The 26,369-nt window shown below is 40.1% G+C and overlaps 1 protein-coding gene across 1 annotated transcript in view; it reads left to right on the forward strand.

Annotated features, from left to right (window-relative positions):
- KCNN2 (potassium calcium-activated channel subfamily N member 2) overlaps positions 1-26,369 on the forward strand; it is a 351,854-nt gene that overhangs the window by 97,756 nt on the left and 227,729 nt on the right. Inside the window, exon 2 of the mRNA XM_055141490.1 lies at positions 6,463-6,548. The gene's annotated coding sequence lies outside the window, so the exon portion shown is untranslated. The remainder of the gene's footprint in view (positions 1-6,462; positions 6,549-26,369) is intronic.

Below are 26,369 nucleotides of genomic sequence, written 5' to 3' on the forward strand. Positions count from 1 at the left end.
GGAGCTACATAGGAAAAGCAGTTGGAAATATCACTTTCTATGTCTGTATTTTACATAACTTCCCAGTTTTTAGCATGATAATCTCTCTTGTGCAGCCAACAGCTTTTCTAGACCTCCTGTCTTGTAGCGGAAGCGGTGGTGGGCCCGAGGGTGGCAGTGCCTGATTCTTTGACACCCACCTTCTGACATTCTCTCTACTTTCTATTTCCCAGTCCCGTCATTTTCTTGAAAGATGACCCAGCGTACTTTTTATCTTCTCCCACATTGTCCACGTTTAACTTGCAGCTTCCTTTGACCAGTTACTACCATTTAACAATCTGTTTTCTGTCTTGCAATTACGTGTTGACATTTCTTATCTGCTTCTTCTTTTCACCAGCACTCTTAGATTCTATGAAGTTGGTGATTTTTCACTCAGTGACTATCTCTTTGGTTGGCCATGCATTTACATGAAATACAGTCATGTTTACTGGGCATCCTATAAGTACAATCCCTCTCCAAGGGAGCTTTCATTATTCACATACTACAGATAAGAGAAACCTGCAATAACTTGCTTAAGAGAGTATAAAGTAAGAGCCTGTGTCATGTGGATCAAACCTAGGTTGGAAACTTTTGTTCTGTGTAGTCAAAACTTGTTCACAAGGCATCACTAAAGTTGTTACCTTCAAAAACACAGCAAGCCCTGACATAACGACCAGTTACCGAGCCCAATCCCAGACTCTGTTAAGTGGGGCATGTGCATTATCTAATTTCATCCTCATTGCTCTTTTCCCAACGTACAGAAGACAACATTCAGTAATAGGAAGGGCTCTCAGAAAGTAAACTAGTCCTGAGAAAATGGTATAAGCACTCTAGACTGGACATCAGCTAACTTTTCCTGTAAGCTGAGATAGGTAGGATATATTTAAAGCTTCATGTGGCACAAGTTCTTCATTGCAGTGACTCCATTCTGATGCCATAGCATGACAACTGCCAGATGACACGCTACAGAAGCATGAAAAAGATGAACAAGATTTTGTTCCAGCGAAGCTTCACAGACATAATGAAGGGCTGGAGTTAGCCAGAGGCTATAGTTAATTGACTCCTGCTTTTAGATAATAAAAAGGTATACATGGTGAACATATGGAATATGAAGCTGTTGTTTCTTCTTTTTTCCTAGCCAGAAAGAATAGTACCTTCTTGGTACTAGACAGCTACACAAAAGTGCGGACCTTTAAAAGCTTGAAATGAGACAGTTGAGTGCAGAAATAAGCTAAGAGGAAACATTGACAGAGGTTAGGCTGGTGCTTGAAAAGGTGCAAGTCTGTCCACAAAATCTGCAGGTTCTTTCTGTGTTCATCAGTGTTGTCATTTGGGGGAATGGCAGCTCCCTCTATGGCTCAGAGGCTTCAGTTTAAAGAATAGATAATGAAATGAATTGATCATTCAACAAAACCATCCATTATAACACGGATAAGGTGCAGCTACAACCTGAATGCCTCAATCATCTAATACATCGAAAAAAATCAATGAAACAACTCTCTCTGAAATATTTTCCACACTAAATAATAAAATGACAAAATACACGGTGTATAATGAAGTCATAAAACCCAATAGCCAGAGCCAGAAAGATAGTACAGGGCTTAAGGCCTTTCATGTAGCTAATCCTGGATCAACGCCTCACATCATGTACGGTACCCTGAGCACGTCCAGGAGTCATTCCTGAACACAGAATCAAGAATAATCTCTGAGAACTGGCTGGTAAGGCTCCTAAACAAAAACAAAAAACAAACCCAAAGCTCCAACAATAAAAACTTAACTTCATTAAATACTGGACAGTCAGGAGGATTGCCCCATAGCTGGAAGCCTGCTTCATGAGAGGAGGGGAGAAGGCAGACGGAATAGAGAAGGGATCACTAAGAAAATGCTGGCTGGAGGAATCGGTCGGGATGGGAGATGCATGCCGAAAGTAGATAATGAACCAAACATGATGACCTCTCAGTGTCTGTGTTGCAAGCCATAATGCCCAAAAGTAGAGAGAGATAGTATGGAGAATATTGTCTGCCATGGAGCCAGGGGAAGGATGGGAAAGGGGGGCTATACCCGGGATATTGATGTTGGGGAATGTGCACTGGTGGAGGGATTTTGATCATTGTGTGATTGTCACCCAAACATGAAAGCTTGTAACTATCTCATGGTGATTCAATAAAATTTAAAAAAAAATAAAAATAAAGTAAATAAATACTGGGCAGTGAAATGAATAGATACTCCTTCAAAGAAACTTACAGATGACTAAGCCATATGAAAAGAAATGATCATCATCCCTGATTTTTCAGGGAAATTCAGATCAAAATGATGATAAGATATCACTTCTGACCTGCATCACAAACACCAGAAGCAACCAATTGGTGGTATTGTGGAGAAAAACAACCCTTGTATACTATTGGTAGTAATATAAATTAGTCCAGTTTCTTTGGAAATCAGTATGGGGGTTATCAAGATGCTGAAAGTAGACAACATATGATTCACAAATTCCATGCCTAAGTATCTGTAAAGAACTACAAAACAGAAATTTTAAAGCATATGTGCACTCCTGTGTTCATTGCTATGCTACTTCTAACAGAAAAATTATGAAAACATGGGTGAGTGGATGAAGAAGTTGTGATGTGTCTACACACTTGAATATCATTCAGCTCTAAGAAAAGATGAAATCTTGTGTTTTGCAACAATATGGATGGAAATGAAGGAGTTATGCTAAAATAAACATATCAGAAGAATAAAGACAAACATCAGAGGCTCACAGCTGGGATATAGAGAAAGGAATGAAGATAATAGACTAAATAAATTTAAATCTAACTCTTGGATTTGGGCCCTGGAAAGAAATAGAGAGAGGAAAGAAAGAAAGAAAGAAAGAAAGAAAGAAAGAAAGAAAGAAAGAAAGAAAGAAAGAAAGAAAGAAAGAAAGAAAGAAAGGAAAGGAAGGAAGGAAGGAAGGAAGGAAGGAAGGAAGGAAGGAAGGAAGGAAGGAAGGAAGGAAGGAAGGAAGGAAGGAAGAAAGGAAGGAAGGAAGAGAGAGAAAGAGAGAAAGAGAGAGAGAAAGAGAGAGAGAGAAAGAGAGAAAGAGAAAGAGGGAGGGAGGGAGGGAGGGAGAGTTGGGAGGGAGGGAGGAATGAAGAGAGGAAAGGATGGTGGGAGAAAGAGAACGAAAGAGAGAAAGAAATAAAGAATAAAGAAAGGTTTTAAACAATATTAGGCAAAAAAGAATAATTTAGTCAAGACATCAATGACTAACTTTGATGTTTCAGCCACATGGTTTTTTGGTAACAAGAAGCAAACGGAAGAATCATTTCTAAATGTAGAATGGGAGATGGTTTCTCTTAGTTCCATTTAGTTGGTACCAATGTCAGAGGGAAGGTTTACTTATCACCTTCACATTGCCCAGGATTTAGAAAGGAGTAGATACATAGCAGTTTAATGACAGAAAGGTTTTCTTTGAGATGTAACTTGTGAAGCCGTAATGAAATAGTTCCTTTTTTTCAAGTGGATTCAGTTCACAGTTTTTCTTTGAATTGTATAGGAAGCCAGCAAGATAGCAATCATTTAACAATGTATTTTCCTGTTAGAGTATAGACTCGTCAGCTCTAACCCGGATCTGAGGCTCAGGGTAGAAGCCATAATCACTTTTTATCTTCTCTGCCACAGTGAATAAGAGCAAAATTTCTAAAGGGTGATTGCAAATGAGGGAATGTACTTTATATTCAGCAGGGAGAAAGGAACCGGTAGCTAGATAAAGAATAGCCAAGGAGAGTTACTTTTCTTCATTGTGAAAACTATTCCTTCGGCTTAGCCACACAAAACCTTTCCAGCACGGAGTAAAACTCAAAGGCAGGAAGCAAGCATGCTGTCTGCAAGCTCTGAACAAAAAAAAATCAAGTGAAGTCACTACAGTTAAATCAATAAATAAGGGTAGAACCCAGGACACAAGACTATGTTGCAGACCTCCCTTCGCATCCCACCCTGACCTGCTCCTGGCACATTAAGAAGTAAGTGTACCTGCATTGATTGGTCACTGATGTGCGACAGGGAAGGGGTGAAACAGTAAGGACAGATTATCACCTCTTTACCAATGGAAAGTCCCTATAATCTGACCCTGCCAACAATTTTAGAAGCTCTTATTCTTCTGCCCCTTGGTATTAGAACTCAGATATTAATTTTCCCTAGAAGATTTCTGTGTAGACCAAAATATTTCAACAGGTTTTAGTACCTAAAATAAGAGTGAGAAATAAAAACAAGTTTAAGCCTTCCCCTTCCAGGTTAAAAGCATTTTTTAATTCACTATTTGGTACTCCGATGGCATTCTAGATGGTACTCTAGAATGGTAATCTAAATCATACTTTAGGTTGGTACTCAGGGACATGTGTAATAAATTCTTTTTTAATTCAATGATAGAATGGTTGTGTTAATGAAAAGAACATCATTGATCTGCTGAATTTAACTGATCTGCTCTCTGTGGTTTTCAAATGTTACTGAATTAGTGACATTTTTTCCCACCAATAACTTCTCATTTCTATGTTTAGTCTGACATTATGTTACCAGGAAGAGAAAGTAATTTGAAATTTTGACACTGTGAGAAAAATAACAAAAAACACTTAACTAGAACTCCAGGTGATTTCCTCCGCTTGGGTCTGGTTGTGGAGATTGCTCTGTGCTTGGGTTGGGCTAACATCGAGGGGGCCGGGAGCCCAGCACTCTCTAATGAGTGATACTTGTAGATGCTCCATTCATCTGACTTAGATTTAAATCCTTCGGTAAAACCACAGTTGGCAGATTTCAAAGTGTCCCTGAGGTCAATATATATAAACTGGGGATTTCAGTATGTAGTTTTGGGATTATGAGAATTAGAATTATATTTTTATGTAAAAGATAAATTTCTTACCCTTTCTCCAGCTTTAAAAAGTTAAATCAAACTTTATGGTGAAAAATCATATCCATTCATAATAAAATTCCTGGTAATAGGTGAAATGGGATATATTAACACCTCATATACATACATTTTTAAGTCCGTTGATAGGCTGATGTTAAAGTTTATTTGGAGAAACAAAATATCTACAGGAGCCAACACTTTTTCAGGAGTGTGAAAGTGAAGAATGTAGCTGGAGGAATGACACCATCCACCTTTAAGATTTACCTATAATGATGAAACCACTGTAATATTGATGAAAATTGAAGAGTTAGATCAGAACAGAACTTTCTAGAACAGAATGGAAAGGGCCTAATAACCTCACCTAAATAGAGTCAAGTGGCAGGGGAAGAAGTAGACAATCATGTATGAAAAAAGTGTGCTAGACACAGACATTATATTCTTCATTAAAATTAACATATCAAAGGCCTAAACATAAAATGCAAAACTATAATATTCTAGATAACCGCATAGGGAACAATACAAATGATTTTGGAAATGTCAATGATTTATTTTTATTTATTTTGTGGTTGGTGGTTTGGACCATACCCAACAGTGCTTGGGGTTATTCCTAGCTCTTGCCCCAGTGGTCACTCCTGGTCATCCACTCAGGGGGCCATATGGGTTGCTGGTTATTGCACTAAAGCCAGCTGCATGCAAGGCTAGTTCCTTCACCTCTGCACTTTCTCTTTCTCTAACCTACTTCTCTTCAATTTTTCTGTGAAACTAATACTACTCTGAAAGCAATTAAAATTATTTTTAAAAATCAGGGGAAAAACATTACTCAGATCGAATTTATAGACTGTTAGGAGCAGCAAGTCATCATTGCAGATAGCTGAATTATACCTCTTTTAGTCTTTGGCCATAGTATGGTATCTGTTATCATTCTTTTGTTATTCTTTTTTTTTTTTTTTGGTTTTTGGGTCACACCTGGCGATGCACAGGGGTTACTCCTGGCTCTGCACTCAGGAATTACTCCTGGCGGTGCTCAGGGGACCATATGGGATGCTGGGATTTGAACCCGGGTCGGCCGCGTGCAAGGCAAATGCCCTACCCGCTATGCTATCACTCCAGCCCCTCTTTTGTTATTCTTGAGATAATTGTTAAGATGCATAAGAACAATTTAGCATTTGAACACTTCCTGTTCTAACAGTGCACTGGAGAAGTAAATATAAAATGTCTAAAGAGAATGGTATTGCTAATTAATGCACTGACTGCCTCCTTCAACACTCCAACACAGTGAAATTGGGAAAAATTGTTTTTTAAGTATTTATTAAATTATCTTTCTGCCACAAAGAAGCAACTGTTTTGATGACTTATATTTTTAAGTGAAAATTCCTAGAAGCAATACAAGGAAAATTTTAAGTCCATAGGTGATCGCTTCTCAGCCTTTTGGCTAAGATCAAGTGTAAGTCCTTAGGTGAAAGGATTCACAGCATGAGTACTATAACCATCCATGAGTATGCATGAGGTTGAAATAAAATTGTAATATGCAAGGAAGACGCTATTGAATTTATCTCTTACAGATTCTTGCTGAGAGAGCTACACAAGTATGGATTCCAACAAGAGGAAAACTGAACTCAAGGAATGGAGTGGGATATAAACAATAGCGGTGAGTGAACTATATACAAAGTCTTCACACACATCATTGCTTCTCTTAAGAAGACTGCAGCTTTATGGACAGTGACATAAAGAGAAAGTTGAGACTCAAATAATGTTCATTCAGTGCCAGCTAAGATTAATTTTGTCTGTCATGCACATAGAGTAAATTGATTTTGAATGAAAGGATTATTTTCAATAGGACCTACTGTACATTTAATTCATAGAAATTTTATTGACAAATTGTCAAATTAGGTCAGCTGTGAATTTGTGTCAATTGAACTTTGTTTCAATGATTTTCAATATGATGGTTTAATCTTTCAACCATTTATCTGCCATTTATTTCACATCTCACCATTATTCTCTCTCTGTTTCTCTCTCTGTCTCTCTGTCTCTGTCTCTCTCTCTCTCTCTCTCACACACACACACACACACACATACACACACACATGCACACAGAAAATAACCCAAAACCTAATTAATTCATTGTCTTTGTTACTCCTCAAAAGCCTCCCAGTACTTGGAAAGTGCTTAACCTGTAAATGGTGTTTAAAAATATTTAAGTGAATAAATATGCTTTTTAAATGTTAACAGTAGTTTCTGATGAGAGGCAGCATTTTGGTGGAATTAATATCAGAGCATAGAAAGCTAATTGCCGGTCGGTTTTTATCAGGAAGCAGTGATGAAAATGGAACTCTGATTCATTATGTTTTGCATGCCTACATTTTAAAGAACTTATAGCAAGATCTAGAGAATTACTGGAGGGGAGATCATCTTCTCTGGCATTCTTTTAAAACCCTGAATAAATGAATCTCCGGTTTTTAAAAAAAATGATATTTTGGTTTCACCTAAATAATAAAAGCTATCGTTCTTGGTTGGGAAGGAGAAACGTGGGTTTTTGTTGTTATTGCTTTTGTTTTTGAAGGCAAAGTTCTTAATGAGGTCATCTTTTAGGAAATGTCACCCAGTTATTTTCGTACAGGATAGATAGACGTAAGTGTCTCACCTTTGCTTGCTCGGTCTGGAAGCAGTTTCTGTGTCCAGCTGGCCTTGCTGCCTATGGCTTAATTAGGCCCATCTCAGACATGGCCTGGCAGCTCAAACCTGGTGGTAAAATTATCCCCTTTTATCATCTTGGCAGAAGAAGGGTCATTCTCTGACTCTTTTGTTCCACATCAGCTTGCTAGCCAGTAGTTGGGAACATCTGAGGTACTGGCACTAATAGTCAAGGTCCTTTAAGTTGATTTTCTGATGACAGCAGAGAGAGCCCAGCTTCTTGCCCAAACTCTCCCGGTGTCCGAGTCTGAATGAGATATGAGTGTTCAAAGTCAGACTTCAGTGCAGCAGATGGTCTTGGTCTCGGCATTGCTCTTATTGAATCGTTCTGGGAAGTTGGCTATAAACATGTCCAGGTCTTGTAGGTGTGATGTTATTTTTCATCTGGAGTCTTTGATTGTTCAAACCAGTGATGTGGCTACTCTCTGCCAGTGAGCTGCTCCAGGGAACTCTGTATGTGAACTCTGATATTTAATATCAGTTCTCTATGTGTGAACTCTGATATTTAATCCCTTGGGGGAGGATGAAGAATGTCAGGGCTGGCCACCCCATCTGAGGTCTCCTTTGTTTTTCTGCCTTCATCTGTCTGAACAACTCACAGTCAGTTAGCCTGTGCTCATTTCATACACCAATCAAGCATAAGTAAAAAATATATAAACATGTTTATTCTCTTTGCTGCATGTTTAGAAGAGGATGTGTTATTAGATCAAGAGTCAAGAAAACATGAAAATACCTGAGCATCATTATATTTCTCTCAATTCCCATTCATTGGTATTAGCAGCCTTGACGGGAAAAGTAGCCACTCATTAGCCTACTGAAATTGTAAGATTTCCAAAGGTATACAGTGAGGTGAGGAGGATTTTGGTGCTTTTGGGTGGATAAAACTTAGTTTAATAAAATAACTATAGAAATGCTCTTATTTACCCTTTAAAGTCATCATGGAATAACTTCTCTGAAACTAAGAAACTAGGAAAGGAGGATATCCATTTTTCTTTAACCATATCTTTTAATATTTCAGGAAAATGTGTACATAAAATATAATATGCTCACATGTTAAGAAATTAATAAAAGTGGTAGTGAGGTGGCAGATTCTCCAGGCATGTGAAGAGATCCATGATAGGTATGAAAGTGTATTTCCCAGAACCCCCTTAGAAGCTAGGAACCATGGCATTTGTTTAATGATTTACATAAAAATGTAGGGGCTTTATTGGGAGGAGTGTGGTTTGGACTATATCCAGCAATGCCTAGGGCTTACTCCTGGTTCAGCACACAGAACTTACTCCTAGTGGTGCTCAGGGGACCATATAGGATGTCGGGGGTCGAACTTGGGTTGACCACATGCAAGGCAGATACCCTATTTGCCATACTATTGCTCCATCCCCTTTTTAAATAATTTAATAACAATGTTTGCTTTTGACATCTGTAAAGGCAACCCTAAGGTTTCTCACAATACCTCTGAAACTCAGAATTAAAGGGAGATGTAAATGTGATATTATTTATGGGCCAGAGAGAAAGAGAGAGAGAGAGAGTGAGTGAGAGAGAGAGAGAGTACAGTAGATAAGGCAACTACTTGACTTGCATGCAGCCAATCAGGGTTTGATCCCTCACACAGGATTTGGTTATCCTCTGAGAGATCTGCCAGGAGTAATACCTGAGCATGGATCCAGGAATAATCACCATATACTACTAGGTGTGTGTGCGACCCCCAAACCAAACAACTTCTAAAATTAAAGAACTGTGATAATAGTTGAGTTTTAGGCATATATTTCAACACCAGTCCCATCACCAGTGTTAACTTCCCTCCTTCTGTGTTCCCATATTCCCTCCCCACCCCAAACACCAACCCATTCCAGCCTGTCACCTTCACTGGCCTATTACAAAGTTACAGTGGTTGCAGCTTAGACCTCATGTTTTCAGTTTTGCTGTGTCTGTGTCTTGGATATGTGGCTATCCCTCACATATCACTGGTAGAACTGAAGCCCTGGTGCCTGTTAACCCATTACTTCCCATTCTCTTATTCTGCCTTTGATTTCTTTCTTCTTTTGGCCTTCTTCTGTCTAAACACTGGGAGCAAGGGTTATCTAAACAGCCCCCTTTTACTACAATTCATTTCCTCATTTAGTAGTCTATTACCACACATAAGTGAGATCATCCTGTGTTTGTTTGTCTTTCGTCTGGCTTACTTCACTCAACATTTTTTCCAGTTCCAAAGGCGTCGCAGCAAATGACATGATTTCATCATTCCTTGCAGCTGCATAGTATCCCATTGTGTACATATACCCACATCTTCATAATCCATTCACCTGTCATTAGACACCTAGGTTGATTCCATATCTTAACTATTGAACAGAATGCAACAAGGAGTAATGGTGTGCATATGTCCTTTTTGAGAAGGTGTTTTGTGTTTCCCGGGAGTAGGTGTCCCAAAGTGGGATTGCTGGGTCATATGGCCCTTCAAGTCGAAGTTTACTGAGAACTTTCCATACTGTTTTCCACAGGATGGAGATAAACAACATTTCTTTTAAAATGCTATTGAGAAGCTTAAATGTGGGGCTTACAGAGCTTTGGACCAGGACAACGGGAGCATGTTTTGAAAGGGAGCAGCACGGTTTGGGGCGGTGCTGACTGTGTAAGGAAGCCACATGGGCACTGCCTGGTCTAGAGATCCAAACATTTAGATGCCAGTGAATGGAGTCCTGAGAGTAACCCCAGCACCATGAGTTCTGCCAGAGAATGGGAAGATGACAACCACCACCACCCCCACCCCCAAAACTTCTAATAGGCTGTCCCGTTGGAATAAACAAGCCGCCATTTGGATGAATATCTATTGTTGGGGCAGAGAGTAGTGTAACAGGAGTCAAAACAAGAGTAGGCAACTAACCTAGAAGAGAGTAGCAGTAGTGCTTCTCCCCCAGCTGGCTTCTGGCTCTCTAGCGCCCTCTATTGTCAGTGTCTTTTTTTTAAAATTTATTTATTTTTAATTAGAGAATCACCGTGAGGGTACAGTTACAGATTTATACACTTTTGTGCTTATACTTCCCTCATACAAAGTTTGGGAACCCATCCCTTCACCAGTGCCCATTCTCCACCACCCGTAAACCCAGTGTCCCTCCCACCCTCCCCAATCCCATCTCCCCCCCACCCCACCCTGCCACTGTGGCAAGGCATTCCCTTCTGTTTTCTCTCTCTAATTAGCTGTTGTGGTTTGCAATAAAGGTGTTGAGTGGCCGCTGTGCTCAGTCTCTAGCCCTCATTCAGCCCGCAACTCCCTTCCCCCACATGGCCTTCGACTACAATGTAGTTGGTGATCGCTTCTCTGAGTTGACCTTTCCCCGGAACGTGAGGCCAGCCTCGAAGCCATGGAGTCAACCTCCTGGTACTTATTTCTACATTAGACCACAAACCATAAGGTACATTGAAGACAAGGTCGGCGAAACCCTCCACGATATTGAAGATAAAGGTATCTTCAAAGGTGACACGGAACTAAGCAATCTAGTAAAAACAGAGATCAACAAATGGGACTACATTAAACTAAAAAGCTTCTGCACCGCAAGAGATACAGTGACCAGAATACAAAGACTATCCACAGAATGGGAAAGGATATTTACACAATACCCATCAGATAAGGGGTTGATATCAATGGTATATAAAGCACTGGTTGAACTCTACAAGAAGAAAACATCCAACCCCATCAAAAAATGGGGCGAAGAAATGAACAGAAACTTTACCAAGGAAGAAATACGAATGGCCAAAAGGCACATGAAAAAGTGCTCTGCATCACTAATCATCAGAGAGATGCAGATCAAAACAACTTTGAGATACCACCTCACACCACAGAGACTAGCACACATCCAAAAGAACAAAAGCAACCGCTGTTGGAAAACAATTTGGACGACTCTCAAAAAATTAGATATTGAATTCCCATTTGACCCAGCAATACCACTGCTGGGAATATATCCCAGAGAGGCAAAAAAGTACAATCGAAACAACATCTGCACATGTATGTTCATCGCAGCACTTTTTACAATAGCCAGAATCTGGAAAAAACCCGAATGCCCCAGAACGGATGACTGGTTGAGGAAACTTTGGTACATCTATACAATGGAATACTATGCAGCTGTTAGAAAAAAGGAGGTCAAGAATTTTGTAGTCAAGTGGATGGGCATGAAAAGTTTCATGCTGAGTGAAATGAGTCAGAAAGAGAGAGACAGACATAGAAAGATTGCACTCATCTATGGTATATAGAATAACAGAGTGGGAGACTATTGTCAGTGTCTTAATACCACTCGCCAAGTAGCACTGTAGCCCTGTCTTCCCATTGTTCATAGATTTGCTTGAGTGGGCACCAGTAATGTCTCCATTGTGAGATTTGTTTTTACTGTTTTTGGCATATCGAATATGCCACGGGTAGCCTGCGGGCGGGATACTCTCGGTAGCTTGCCGGGTTCTCCCAGAGGGACAGAGGAATCGAACCCAGGTTGGCCGCATGCAAGGCAAACACCCTACCCACTGTGCTATGGCTCCAGTCCAACTGGCCAAGTAGTGGGCAAACCTAGATGGCAGAAACCAAGGACTACAAGAGCCGATTTGAAGCTTAGAGAGAGTAGTTGCACAATGAACACAAGGAAAGAAAGTTAATATGAAATAAAACTTGCCTAGCTTGCCTTCCACACAAACATGATGAACATGTTTAAGCCATTTATTTGGCTTTCCTAATCTGGGTAAATAGCATTTTGCAGAAAATATTTTTTTTCTGATGAATGAATTTAGTGGAATGTAAAAAAAAAAATACTGGATAAAGCTATTTGGCGGCACGTATGTGCTGCCTCCAAATCTCTTGGAAGAACTGAAAAGATTTTTTTAATTCTTAATTGTTATAATAATTCATGACACAAAGCAGATGAGGAAAAAACCAAGCAGATGTCCTTGAGTCAGGCAGAACACCAGAGCAAGACGTGACAATCCAAGGAAACACAAGAGCCCCACTGTGGGTGTGGGGTGAGTCGTAAGGAATTGCACTCTCAGTGTGAGTGAGCACAGGAAGCCCCCTGGAGCAGTGGGGTGAGAAACGGTGTCCTTTCCTTCAAAGGAGAAAAGCCAGTTCTCCATACCAGGGGTGCTGAGTTGTAGACAATGGCAGTTTGCTGTCAAGACAAAAGGAGAAAGATGGACAGTGAGGGCAGAGAGCAGGCCCATTGCATGGCCACTGGACTCCAGGAGAGGAGGGGCTTGGGTCCAGGGGACAGAAGCATAGCAATAAGACGACCTGACTTGAAGCACATTCTGTTAACTAGACATGGAAGGAACAGAAATCTCAGAGGCACAGAGACACCCACACAAGCAAGGATTTTATGAGCAAACCTCACAGTTGGAAAGAGAGCTGCCGGCATCCAGAAAATACCAAGGTTCTACACATCGAAATGCACTTCATCGATGAAACAAAAAGAAATCCTTTTGTGATTGATTTAGGAGATGGCAATGCAGAGGCAACAGTTATAGCTCTAGCTGTGCGTATATTTGATTCATATTAGTTATATACCTTCACTCATTTCAGAACTGCAAAGTGCAAATAACTAGTTCAGATTTAATGATCGGGGGTAAATAATCTAATGGCTATGATGGTGCCACTGAGGAAAATGGAAAAAGTAGGAGCTTTGAAACATGTAGTAATCGTGGGCAGAAGGAAGAAGTGCCTTGCTGCTTCTCCCACCCCATTTCAGAGCTGGAAACTGGGGTACAGTGTAGAGGTAAAGAGAACCAAGCCATGGAAATGGACTTGAGCTTCTACTTGGGGGACCACTCACTTCACACAATCTCTGGTCTGTTTTCTGGGATGAAATTCCAGGGATTTTAATTTGTGTAATTAGAGAAGGTGAATTCCCCAGGGAACCTTCACCTCACAGAATCTTTGGTCTCTTTCCTGGGATGTTAAAAGATTTGCTAAATCTACTCAAGAGGCATACCTAAGAGGGAGAAACAGCTCAACCACAATAGCAGAGATAGACCTCACTTAGAAATCATATTCCTTTGAGATGGATCGCTGATTAATTTTGTCCTTTAAATGTATTTGTTTCTGCAACTCTTATGAAGGGTCTGTGCAGAGCGTAAATCAGATTCTTAATCTCTGAGAGACTGACAGAAATGAGCCCAGGAAATAGCTGCTTCCTTATTATATCTTCTTATTTTTATTCTTCATCCTGAGAAACTGGATTTTTCTTGAGCTTCCAGTATTTTTGCAGGAGGATAAATGTAGTTAGGATCAGTAATGCTGAGAGTGACCCCACGGTCACATTTGTTAGCCTTCTAATATTTTTCTAACCCAAGTGTGAATTAAATTTGCCAGTTATGGCTTAAAAACTGTGACAGTCAATTAAGAGAAAATTTAGGTTGAGTTGGTTGGCTGAATTTGTGTAATTAGAAAAGGTGAATTCTCCAGAGCTCTGTCTATCACTGGATAACTTAATCACTTCTTATTCTTTTCTCCAATTTGACCTTCCCATAAAATGATTTGTTTTTGTTTTAAAACCTAAAGCCTTCTCCATAACCTTAGGCTAAACAAGTACACAGATATGTAACCAAATTGATTCAAGGCCATCAGCATTTGAGTTGGTCAAATAAGTTTAAAGGAATTGAGTCCAAAGTTTTATGTTCAATTTAAAGATAGGTCTTTACTTCACTTCTTTCTTTTTTACTTTTATGCTTGACTTGTACTTATGTCCCAAAGGTGAGTAATATTGAAAAAATTTTGAGAATAAGGCCCACTACAAAAAGCTGTAGTGCATGCTTTGCATGTGGGAGCACCAGGTTCAATACCTGGTACTCATGGTCCCCAAGCACTGCCAGGAATGTCTCTTGAGAACCACAAGAACTGACCCAAAACACCACCCCTAGTTGTGAGAATTTTAGTGTCTTTATACCCACCTAGAATCGGTGATTTGGTCATACTTTTTGTAGTGTTGAGTTGGACCATAAAATGGTGCATAGGAGTAAATTATGAAAATGAGAGGCTTCATTGAGTAGAGAATTAATGGTCTATTCTGAATTGGAAAAAACATCATAGCACGTCATCAATCCTATTTACTTTAAGTTATTATATCAAATTTAAATCTGAATTAGTATTATAAAAATGTATTAAAATTAATGGCCTTTCTTAAATCATACATTATTTCCTTCTCTTTCTTTGTAAATTATAAAAGTTCCATTACAAAAAAAAGACTAGTCATTAGTACCCATAAATAATTGTTACATATTTGCATATTTACTCCCAGTTTGTCCATATGTATCAGTCTTGTATTAGTTAAATTATAGCAGGACATTTTTACATATGCATGAAGATGTGCACATGTATTCACAATGAAGAATACTGCACAATAAATTAGGCTCAACCGAAAGGTGTAATTGCATCTTGTTTTCAGATGATCTTCTCTGGTAAAGGGTTGAACAAAGAATTCCCATTTGAGGCATCTTCTGTAACTTAAAAAGTCCTTTTCTTAAAAAAAAATTTAGGGGGCTGGAGCAATAGCACAGTGGGTAGGGCATTTGCCTTGCACGAGTCCAACCTGAGTTCGATTCCCAGCATCCTAAATGGTCCCCTGAGCACTGCCAAGGGTTAATTCCTAAGTGCAGAACCAGGAGTAACCCCTTTGCATTGCCAGGTGTAACCCAAAAAGCAAAAAAAGAAAAAAAATTAATACTTTGAATTTGGGTCCATACCCAGCAGTGATCAGAAGTTATTCCTGGCTTTACACTCAGGCATTACTCCTGGCAGTGCTCACGGGACCACGTCGGATGCTGGGGATTGAACCCAGGTCAGCCACATACAAGGCAAATGCTCTACCTTCTATATTATTGCTCTGGCCCCCACAGCCGTTCTCTTTAACCATGTGCTGCCATATAATTTCATCTTAGAGACTCATTTTAGTAGATCCCAAAGGCTCAGAAGATTGTACTGAGAAAGAGTCTGAGTTCCCTGATCCCAGTAAGTGATTAGTCAGGAGACACATAGAGACTCTAGGTCTGGGGAGTACCTGGTCATGTAACTATAGGTAAAGTAGTGTTGTTCCAGTGACACACATATTGGTATGAATACAGCATAGAACCATCATTCTAGTCTTAATTGGTTTTTTTTTTTGCTTTTTTTTTGGGGGGGGGGTCACACCTGGCGATGCACAGGGGTTACTCCTGGCTCTGCACTCAGGAATCACCTCTGGCCGTGCTCAGGGGACCATATGGGATGCTGGGGATTTGAACCCGGGTCGGCCTCATGCAAGGCAAACGCCCTACCCTCTGTGCTATCTCTCCAGCCCCTTAATTGGTTTTTTAAATAGATTTTTAAAAATGGATTTTAAAAAAATGGATTTAAATGGATTTTTAAGAATGGATTAAAAAAAAACTGACCCACAATCTTATCTCATGATTTTCTGTTTCTTCCTTGACTCCTGCCATTTAAAAGTATGTAGATATAGAACAGCATTCCTGCTTACCCCAGGGCTGGTGCCCAGGGAGGAGAGCAGGATTGTGGGCAGCCTAAGTGCACGGGGGGGGGGGGGGGGGCTCCCAGACCTGACTTGGGGAACAAAGAATAACAAGGCCAATTCCACTTTGAAATAAAATAAAGATAACCTTTATTCGTGAAACAAGTTTGGAGTGTCTCATGTGCTCAAGTCAGGCAAGGATTTTCTCAATCTATATAGATTTTGCACCTATTAGGAATAGTTATACCCAACCCATGAAGGCCAATGGAACAATTGCTTCATCTCACGAGTTCTGTAAAGATCTTTTCAACTTCTCCTATGGCAGAGCAAAAGAGGACACCCAGAACATTATTTCAAAGTCACCCCTTGGCCTCTCCCTGGCCTTGGGGAAATTGGACTTTCTCTCTCATCAACACATGATTAACCTAACCACCATTCCAAACAAAACATAGCTCCTCTCCAGAGTATGTTTATACAATATGCAAATCCGGCTTGTCCTTTGCTTCATTATTGAATCCATTATTTAGTTTCATTAGAAAACATTTGAGGGTGAGAGAGGATAATTAATGCAATTAAGTTTCCATGGTTTAAAACTTCCCTAATTTTAGTAAATGTTTTAATGGAACTCTGGCACAAATTTGAAGATGAAATTCATTACCTTCATTACAACAGTGCCAAAGAGAACAAAATAGTTACCCTAAAATTCAAAATATTCTATAAATGAAATTGATTATGAGATGAAAGGTCTTCAAAGTATTCATGCAGAGGGGCTGGCGTGATAGCACAGCGGGAAGGGCGTTTGCCTTGCATGTGGCTGACCCAGGTTTGATTCCCAGAATCTCATACGGTCCCCTGAGCACTGCCGGGAGTAATTCCTGAATGAAAAGCCAGGAGTAACCCCTGTGCATCGCTGGTGTGACCCAAAAAGAAAAAAAAAGACAAAGTATACGTGCAGATCACCAATGTATCTGTACATATATTTCTCTTTTTCTATGCTTTTGGATGAACACATTTGCAATGAGAGAAGTGAGGCTTAACTTCTGATTTTTACATCACATTATATCTTGCCTGAAACATCACTGAACACATATCTCAATAATCTGCTTTTCATTCTTTCTACTTGAAGGTTAAAATTCAATCAACATTGTCTAAAAAATGATCAAGTTGTATTTTTGCTTAATACCCATACCTATAATACCTGTAATACTCCCTGATAACATAGTCATTCATTTCCTTGCACACACAAGAATTGATAGAGGAACTGGGATATATGAGCCAGTTGTATGATCTACTCAGTCTCAACCACTGTGGCAGAGGAGAAAACTAGGCAGTTAAGTATACACAGAGTTACTGATGGTGAAACAGGGTGCATTCACATCTGCCTAATTTACCAGCATGGGGGAAAAAAACCTTCTTATATAGATGAAGAGGTTTAAAACCGCTTCAACCTTTTGGGATTTCAATTGGAAGATTTCTCAAAATATCACAAATATATCTCCTATATCTCCTGTATGACCCAGCCATTTCATTTCTAGCTACCTACCCATAGAATACAAACACAGATATGCACACTTAGTTCTTGCATTGCTATTTCAAATAGCAAAGATATGGAAATGATCTGAGCACCTAAATAGTGATAGATGGATAAAAAAGATGTGGTATATCTCTCTACCCTGAAATACTACACAGCATAGTTCGGGATGGGAGATGTGTTCTGGATGTATATAAAGGACCAAACATGATAGCCTCTCAGTATCCATATTGCAAACCATAATGCCCAAAAGTAGAGAGAGAGTACCGGGAAGATTGTCCACCATAGAGGCAGGGGCAGGAGTGGGATGGAGGGGAATACTGGGGACATTGGCAGTGGAAAATGTGTACTGGTGGAGGGATGGATGTTCAATCATTGTATGACTTAAATTCAAACATAAAAGCTTGTAACTGTGTTATGGTATTCAAGAGAAGAAAAAAGAGAAGAGAAGAGAAGAGAAGAGAAGAGAAGAGAAGAGAAGAGAAGAGAAGAGAAGAGAAGAGAAGAGAAGAGAAGAGAAGAGAAGAGAAGAGAAGAGAAGAGAAGAGAAGAGAAGAGAAGGAAAGAGAAGAGAAGGAAAGGAAAGAAATACTACACAGCAATTAGAAAAGATTAAATCTAAGAAAAAGCAAAATTTTAATATGACTTTTGCATATCATATTTACCATTTTGATATGCCAAAAACAGTAACAACAAGTCTCAAAATGGAGACGTTACTGGTGCCTGTTCGAGCAAATCAATGAGCAATGGGATGACAGTGACAGTGATTTACCATTTAAGTTGCTGCTTTGTGCCTTGATTCTATACTGATATTGGTGCATCCTTTGATTAACCAATTAAATAGTCAATGAGCACCAACAGGTAGGCTTTGCTCTAGGGATAAACCAAAAAGACTACTATCATAGCACCTCCTCCTTTATAATGAGTCAAGCTTTCATTTCTTTCGGTGGGCTGAAAAAAAGAGAGAGAGAGGAAGAAAGAGATAGTGGTGGTGATAGAAATATCCCTGGCGTTTGATTCTGTGTGTGAGAAAGAACTTGTAACTGAAAGGTAAGCTCCTAGAACTCTAGCAGATTGAGAGATTGAGTAACTACTCAATCACTAGTACTAATTGAGTACTAGTATTGACCCAGTACTAGACTGCGTCCTGTGTCCATCTTGCTCTGTGGACACTGGAGACTCTTGTAGCTGATGGCAGAGATAAAGCAGGGGAGGAACAGGCCAGGGTGGACCACAGTGGTCTACTAACACGGCTGACATAGGAACTCCACTTTCAGCTCTAGGTGTTTTTATCTATCATGTGATAAGTCCTTTGTTGGTATGCCCAATCCAAAGCACAAAATTCTAGAATAGATGATCCGTTTCTTTCTGCTTCAGGATCCTGGGTTATGTATAATCAGGGTAATCACTGCTAGCTTCACCAACCTACAACCCCCCCAAATCTAGTGGATTAGGCAATATAGGTTTGTTTTTAGCTCTCTTACATCCTGCTGTGGGTGGGCAGAGGCTCTCTCCACCAGCTGACTCAGGGTCATAGGTTACTGTGGTATCGCCATAACTCCTCTTAAGTCACAGTAAGATCCAAAGAGAAGGATGGAAGAATATTCACCTTCAATTCACGGTGACACTGTCTCCCAAACCATTTGCCAAACCAAGTCCCATGACCACACTAAAGCACAAGGGAGGCTGATAATTCAGATGCACAAGGGCAGAGTGTCAGAGTAAAAGCAAGATGCTCAGATAGCAGAGATACTTGTTATCCCAACATTAGTGGCCCTTTTCCAAAGACTTCCAGTATAGTTTTTTTGTTTCCTGGAAATTAGCTGAGGACACCCAGAATTTTCTCACTTTTAGGAGTGAAAGGTAAAATTGGGGAAACTGGGCTATTGATCTCTATTGTATTTAAAAGTATTTTAATGCTATTTCTCAGGCTTACCCATGGAAAATGAGTGTTAGCTGAGAATGTTTCCTTACAAGCCCATGTCTCTGCTCACAAAATGCATTTCCTTGATATGGATCAAAATGCAAAGACCCTTATCTTATGAAAATTTACTTTCTCTATGTTGAGCCAAAATTATGGAGAATACAGGGTACATGCTGTCTTTCTGACCAGCTTCGATATGCCAAATTGGAGTTTGGCAATAGCATGTCTGTCTTGGTTGTTCTTAGCACCTGCTAGAACAAGCAGGCTGGCTATGTTTGGTTCCTCTTCTGAGATGACAGCTTGAATTCTGATGTGGCAGATGATCCAGAGAGATTCAAAGATTGCACTGGAAATGGTGGAATCATTTTGGGGAGAGATCATTGCTGAGTTAGTCTGCTCTTTGGGGGGCAATCTCGTAACCCAAAGCAACAGCAAGAGAATAATGAAACCAAGGCCATGTCGGATATGGGGGTGTAGCTGAAAGGAGAACTGGGAAAAGAGTTTAGCGAAGCGAAGATGCAATTATAAAGCTGTGATGTAGGACGTGACTGGCATTTGGGACATGCTTCAGCTTCTTGATTTTTTTTTTTTTAAAAAAGACAATGGAGAAGAAAGCAGGTAAGAGAGGAATAGACACCAAAGAGATCTATTGAAATAGTTGGGGAAAAGGTACTTAGGAGCTTTAATGGGTGAGCTTTATTTGCAGAGTAAATGTCATTTTTCGACCTTGTTTAAAGCTGAAGCACGATTGGGGAAAGCAGATTTGGGGACAAAACAAAGGGAGAGGATCAATTGACTCTTTCTCAGTTCAACTCAGTTGAAGGAGCATTTAAGAAAGGAAAAAAGGAAGTTTCTTCTTGCATAGACTATTGAGGACCTTTGGGTGGGGAAAACACTAGAAGAAACTCACTTTTTAATATATATGTATATATTTGTATATATACACAGTTACAAAGTTTGTTATTTTTTTAAATTTTTTTTATTGAATCACCATGTGGAAAGTTACAAAGCTTTCAGGCTTAAGTCTCAGTTATACAATGTTCAAACACCCATCCCTTCACCAGTGCACATATTACACTACCAGGACCCCCAGTATACCTCCCACCACCCGTCCCCCACGCCCCCCGCCTGTGTAGCTGATAAATTTCACTTTACTTTTCTCTTTGCTTTGATTGCATTCAGTATTTCAACAAAAAACTCACTATTGTGGTTTGGAGTCCCCCCCCAAAGTCAAACCTCTTGAAAAGGAAGCATTTGATAATTTGTTTTCCATTGCTAACAAAGAAGAGATATGAGGTCGCGTGGCTGCGATCGCAACCACACGGTTTTGGATTTCTGTATTTTAGTAACTTAGTCCAGGGAAATTTCTGCCAGAAATTGCATCACTGCAAGCTCGTACCTCCCTTTGTGGTTGTCATAAGATGGCGGCCAGGGCTCAAGTCACAGTCTAGAGACATTTCTGCAAGAAGCTGCTGGTGCCCAAAGTAGTTTAGCTGGCCTCCGGGGTCATGGTCGTGCAGCAGCGGAGAGGCCGCACACGTGCAGCCGCCGGGGTTACATCTCAGCGGAGGACCCAAAATTTGTTATTTTTAGCCATTCAATATTCCAACACCCTTCCCTTCACCAGTGTATATTTCCCACCACCATATCCCCTTTTAAAGAAAATTATATTTTAGCAGTTTTCTTGAGGACGCTACCTAAGGCCTTAATTTAGTATCACAGATATCTTAGCATTGGCACATCCTCTTTAAATACCCAACAAATACCACTAGTTAGTAGTTAAGAGACAAAATCTCTCATAAGTGGGCTCTAAAGAAGCATAGTAAGGGAGTAACAAACACCCCAAGTAACACACTCTCAAAATTGTTGTACAAAACTGAATTTGCCATGGTGGGAAGACAGGGACCACAGGGATGTTTACGGGAGGATACCCTGGGAGGTGGGAGGAAATGAACACGCTATGGGAAGGTGGTGTGGTGCTGTACTGTGTGCCCTATTATTGACCATATTGTCAATCATTGTGACTGAAGTAAAAACATTTATTAGAAAGGTGATTAGAAATCTAAGGGTTGTGTTGCTATATTAGATCTGGATTTTGACCAAGCATTTTTTTAAATATTATTCCTGTTAATCTAAGGGCATTTGCCTTGCACACAACCGACCCAGGTTCGATTCCTCCACCCCTCTAGGAGAGCCCAGCAAGCTACCAAGAGTATCTTGCACAAAGCAGAGCCTGGCAAGCTACCCATGGTGTATTCGATATGCCAAAATCAGTAACAACAAGTCTCACAATGGAGATGTTACTGGTGCCTGCTCAAGCAAATCGATGAACAATGGGAGGACAGTGCTAAATAATCCCAGGAGTAGGAAAAAACCAGGCACCTTCTAATTCATTTTAAGAAATCATAATAACTGTAACACTAAATCTGAGAGATAATACACCCTAAGAAAATTAATCACTAGTTTTGTTTCTGAATATTTTTGTAAATTTTAAATGTTGGCTATCCAATCCAACCATGTACTAGTAGAACAGAAGTTAGTACAACTTAAGCAAAAAAAAATCATAATTCAACATTATCAAACTAAATGAAAAATTGTCTATCATAAATCATGTGATGGCATTTATGATTATTATATGTTTGTTTTTACAAGTATCAGTAAAAATACTATAAGCATTGATAAATTTCTTCAACTTTCTAAAAGCTAACAAAATAAGAGTAGAGAAAAATTACTTGGGCATGCTAAAATTGTATCTATCAAAACCTACTGCTAATACTATATTTTAAGAAGAAAAGTAAAAGTATCTTTAATAAAATGCATAATATATAGTAGGCTCTTATCATTACTTTACTCAATAATATTTTGACAATTGTACATAAGTAGTCAGGCAAAATATTTTTTTAAATCCTTGAAAGATAAATGGACAGGAGCAATAGCACAGTGGGTAGGGCAAACTTGCCTTGCACACGGTCGACTCAGGTTCTATTCCTCTGCCCTCTCAGTGAGCCTGGCAAGCTACTGAGAGTATCCCGCCCGCACAGCAGAGCCTGGCAAGCTGCCCGTGGCATATTCTATATGCCAAAAGCAGTAACAACAAGTCTCACAATGGAGACGTTACTGGTTCCCACTTGAGCAAATCAATGAACAATGGGACGATAGAAAGATAAATGTAAACATTAGAAAAATTTTATGAAATGTATTTATTTTAATATCTAAAATATCAAAAATATTTATAGTAAGAATTTTCTGAATAAAGTATTGGTGAAATGACTAAACATATATATAACTTTTGTGAAAGCTAGCAACATCTAGTTAGTAAACATCATTTGAGGGAACACTAGTTTAAATGTATACATATGTCTTGATTCAAATATAAACATAATCATAAAAATCCTTGACATATAAGGTAGTACATTGCATAAAACATAGCAAATATTATGATATTAATACAGTATAGTATAATAATATATCATATTATTAATGTATAATAATATATCATATTATTAATATAACTAAGAACTAAACAAGTCAAAAATGTCTATTGAAATATCTATTTCAACAGATACCTTTTGTAACAGGTGAATTTTATTTTAACTGTAGTTCATTAGGATGAATGTTTAAAATTAGTTAAAACATCTCAAAAAACATGACTTGCATTAACAAAAATGAAAGCGCAAGTTGCTACAATTAAATCTTCACTTAAAGGGATTATCACTGTATCACTGTCATCCCATTGTTCATAGATTTGCTTGAGCGGGCACCAGTAACGTCTCCATTAATCCCTGTCACGTGCTAACATAGCTCAATGGCATATTGGGGGCTCTTTCAGGGCCAGGGGAGTAAGGACCGTCATTGTGGCATATCGAGTACACCTCAGGTAGCTTGCCAGGCTGTGTCGTGCAGGTGGATACTCTCTGTAGTTTGTTTGGCTATCCAAGAAGGATGAGGCTTTTGGGGCAGCATCTAATCACCTTTACAGGTGTTTCTAGTCAGGCATATATATATATATATATATACATATACATATACATATATATATTTCCCTCTATGACTTGTTGCCTACTGCCTGAACCCCATCAAATATGGTGTGGTAATTATGAAAATGAGTAGGAAGTGTCTTATGAAGTGTTGTGTGGCTCCTTTGCGGCCACACGGTCCAGGAATATGTTCACTAATATGTGAGGTATGGTCTAAGCCTGTGGAAAGCGGCCTGGAGTGTGGCAGCAGTTGAGTTGTAGAGGTCAGCTGCTGGGGCTCCCTTGGGGTGGGGAGGGCTCTTACCCACCCCCCTCTGGGGCACCCCGAGTGAAAACAGCCTGGCACATAGTCCAGTGTTGTGTTTACGGGGCCTCATTTTATGCTCCCTTCCGGGAGTAGCAGTCATGAGTTCTGGGCGGTGGGCCACTGTCCAGACCTCACGGCTGCTTCTCCAGGAAAGGGACTATAGAAACCTAAAATATCTGAAAGATTCAAGTACCTAAGTTGGCTGTTATTAGACAATAGGTTAAACCTCATTATTTGAGCAATAAGTGACACATTTAATAGGTTCCTATATGGTGGACGAGAACAAGTAAAAGAGTTCTCACTACCCAGTGTGGCCCTGGTGACTCCCAAGCACCAGAGCTCTGAACTGTCTCACCTGTACTTTAGGCTGGGCGTTACTGCGGGAGGAGCTCCTCCACCCCCTTCTGCCCCCCAACCCCCCAGCAAGAACAAAACCCAGAAACAACCTACAGTGACGTCTGATCTCAGCCATATAACAACACCGAGATCTGACACGTTATGTTCACACAACCAAAGTCCATTCCCAAGTTCAGACAACCCAAGCACCTCATCTCCCAGGATTCCTCGTCACCCCAAGAGCACTCTCTAGACCCAAAGCCACACGGCGTTTTTGTGGTTTTCCAGTGCCCAGTCCTAGAAGGCGGGGTTCACTGCAGGATCTCAGGTGGCTGGGGGATGAACCTGGTGAGACACGAACCGTGGGAGCTCCTGGTTGGGCCCTTGAGAATACTCCAAGCTGAGCGATAGGACTGGTGGAATTTGGGGACCCAATGACTAGATTGTTCATCCTATATTTTTGAAGCTGGAATAAAGGGGACTGTAGATCTAGTCCAGGGTTGTGACCGACTCTCTTTTGTTCCCCAGTACCACCTGACCAACCAAGCACTGGCAGGCGTGGCCCTGGGGAGTTCCGAGTACTGCCCAGTGGTTAGGTAATCCCTGGCATGACAGGAACCAAGTCGAAGTGCATCCTTTGATCCTCACTTCGAACCTTCAGCCCACTTGGCCGGAAACGCTGGAGGGACTTTTGGTTGTGCCTCTTAAGTACCACTTCGGAGCTTCCCTGCTTCCCCATCACCCAACTGAGAAAAGAGAGAAAGAAAAATAATCGTGTGACCTTTTCCAGACACTTCCCAGTGCTAAGGACAGCAGTGGCTTCCTGGGTTAATATTTGTCTTCAACAGACTTTGTGGTCTGAAACTTGGCTCACTGAGACTAATTGTGCAGTATGGGCCCCCAAAGTCCTAAATTTAAATTCATTTTCTCAGCGACTTCGTTATCCTTTGGAATGGTGCGTTCAGTCTAGAGCTGCCAGCATGGCCTCACTCCTCTGTAGCTCAGTGATTACTCTGCAGGTGAAACCCGTAAATAACCTAAAGCAAATAAAAAATGTAATGGCCGTCAAATTATTTGGCAAGCACACCAAGAATTAATGGGTTTATAGCACATTCGCAGTTTATAGAAGATCTTCAGTTAAAGTGCTCAGCCAGTCGCAAATAAATTCATCAGACAAAACCAGATCCTGATAGAATATTTAAATGATTGGAATAATGCAGGAAGATTCAGGTGTCAACGTTGATGAAAAATAAGTACTCCTGGTTAAAAAAAAAAAAGGCAGGGTAATTTTCTTCCATAATGAAAAAAAAAACCCTCAGGGTTCCTGAGTCCCCACTATCCCCTACTATTACATTTAGTATGCAGGTGAAGAATTGGGGTGTCTGGTCACATTTACAATGGTCTGGTATTTATTAATGGACACAATATCTGTCCTAATAAATCACCTTACATTTAGGTAGCAGTTTGTATTTCACCAAATATGGCTACACTTACTGTTGCATGTCTTTGCAAAACCAATGTGACTAAGAAGTGATTTCACTGTGGCCGGGGAAGGCATGTCTGAGCATTACAAACTGCATCAGAAGTGGATTTTGGGTGGAGAGTTGGTTTAGGGCTAAGGTGTTTGTTTGCCCTGTAGACGGCAGACCCCAGTTTTTTAAAATTGCTATTCCTACCGTTAGTGGACATTTAAAACTCAATAGCTATCTTGTTCTGTTTTCCCTTTTGTGATTATTTTATTATTGAGTCACTGTGAGTTATACAGTTACAATGTTGTCCATGATTGGGTTTCAGTCCTACAGTGTTCCAACACCCGTCCCTTCACCAGTGTACATTTCCCACCACCAATGTCCCCAGGTTCCCTTTCACCACCCACAAACCCTCACCCCCACCAGCTTACCTCTATTGCAGACACTTTTCACTTTTCTTTTTTTCTATCTCTCTCTCTCTCTTTCCCCCCTTTATTCTTTTAGGCACATAGTTTGCAATAACATACTGAAAGGTAATCATGATCATGCCTATCGCATTACTTCCTTACAGTACCCAGATCTTGTCCAGTGATCATTTCCCAGTAATCATCGTCATAGTGGTCCCTTCTCTGTCCTAACTGTATTCCCTGCACCCTCAGCCCCTTTTGGCAAGCTTCCTACCACAGACCAGTCTTCTTGGCCCTCATTGCTATTGTTTTTAGGTATTATTCTCATAATATGATTATATATTTATAAATAT

Source organism: Sorex araneus, chromosome 6 (genome assembly GCF_027595985.1).
Source record: "Sorex araneus isolate mSorAra2 chromosome 6, mSorAra2.pri, whole genome shotgun sequence".
Taxonomy (NCBI): domain Eukaryota; kingdom Metazoa; phylum Chordata; class Mammalia; order Eulipotyphla; family Soricidae; genus Sorex; species Sorex araneus.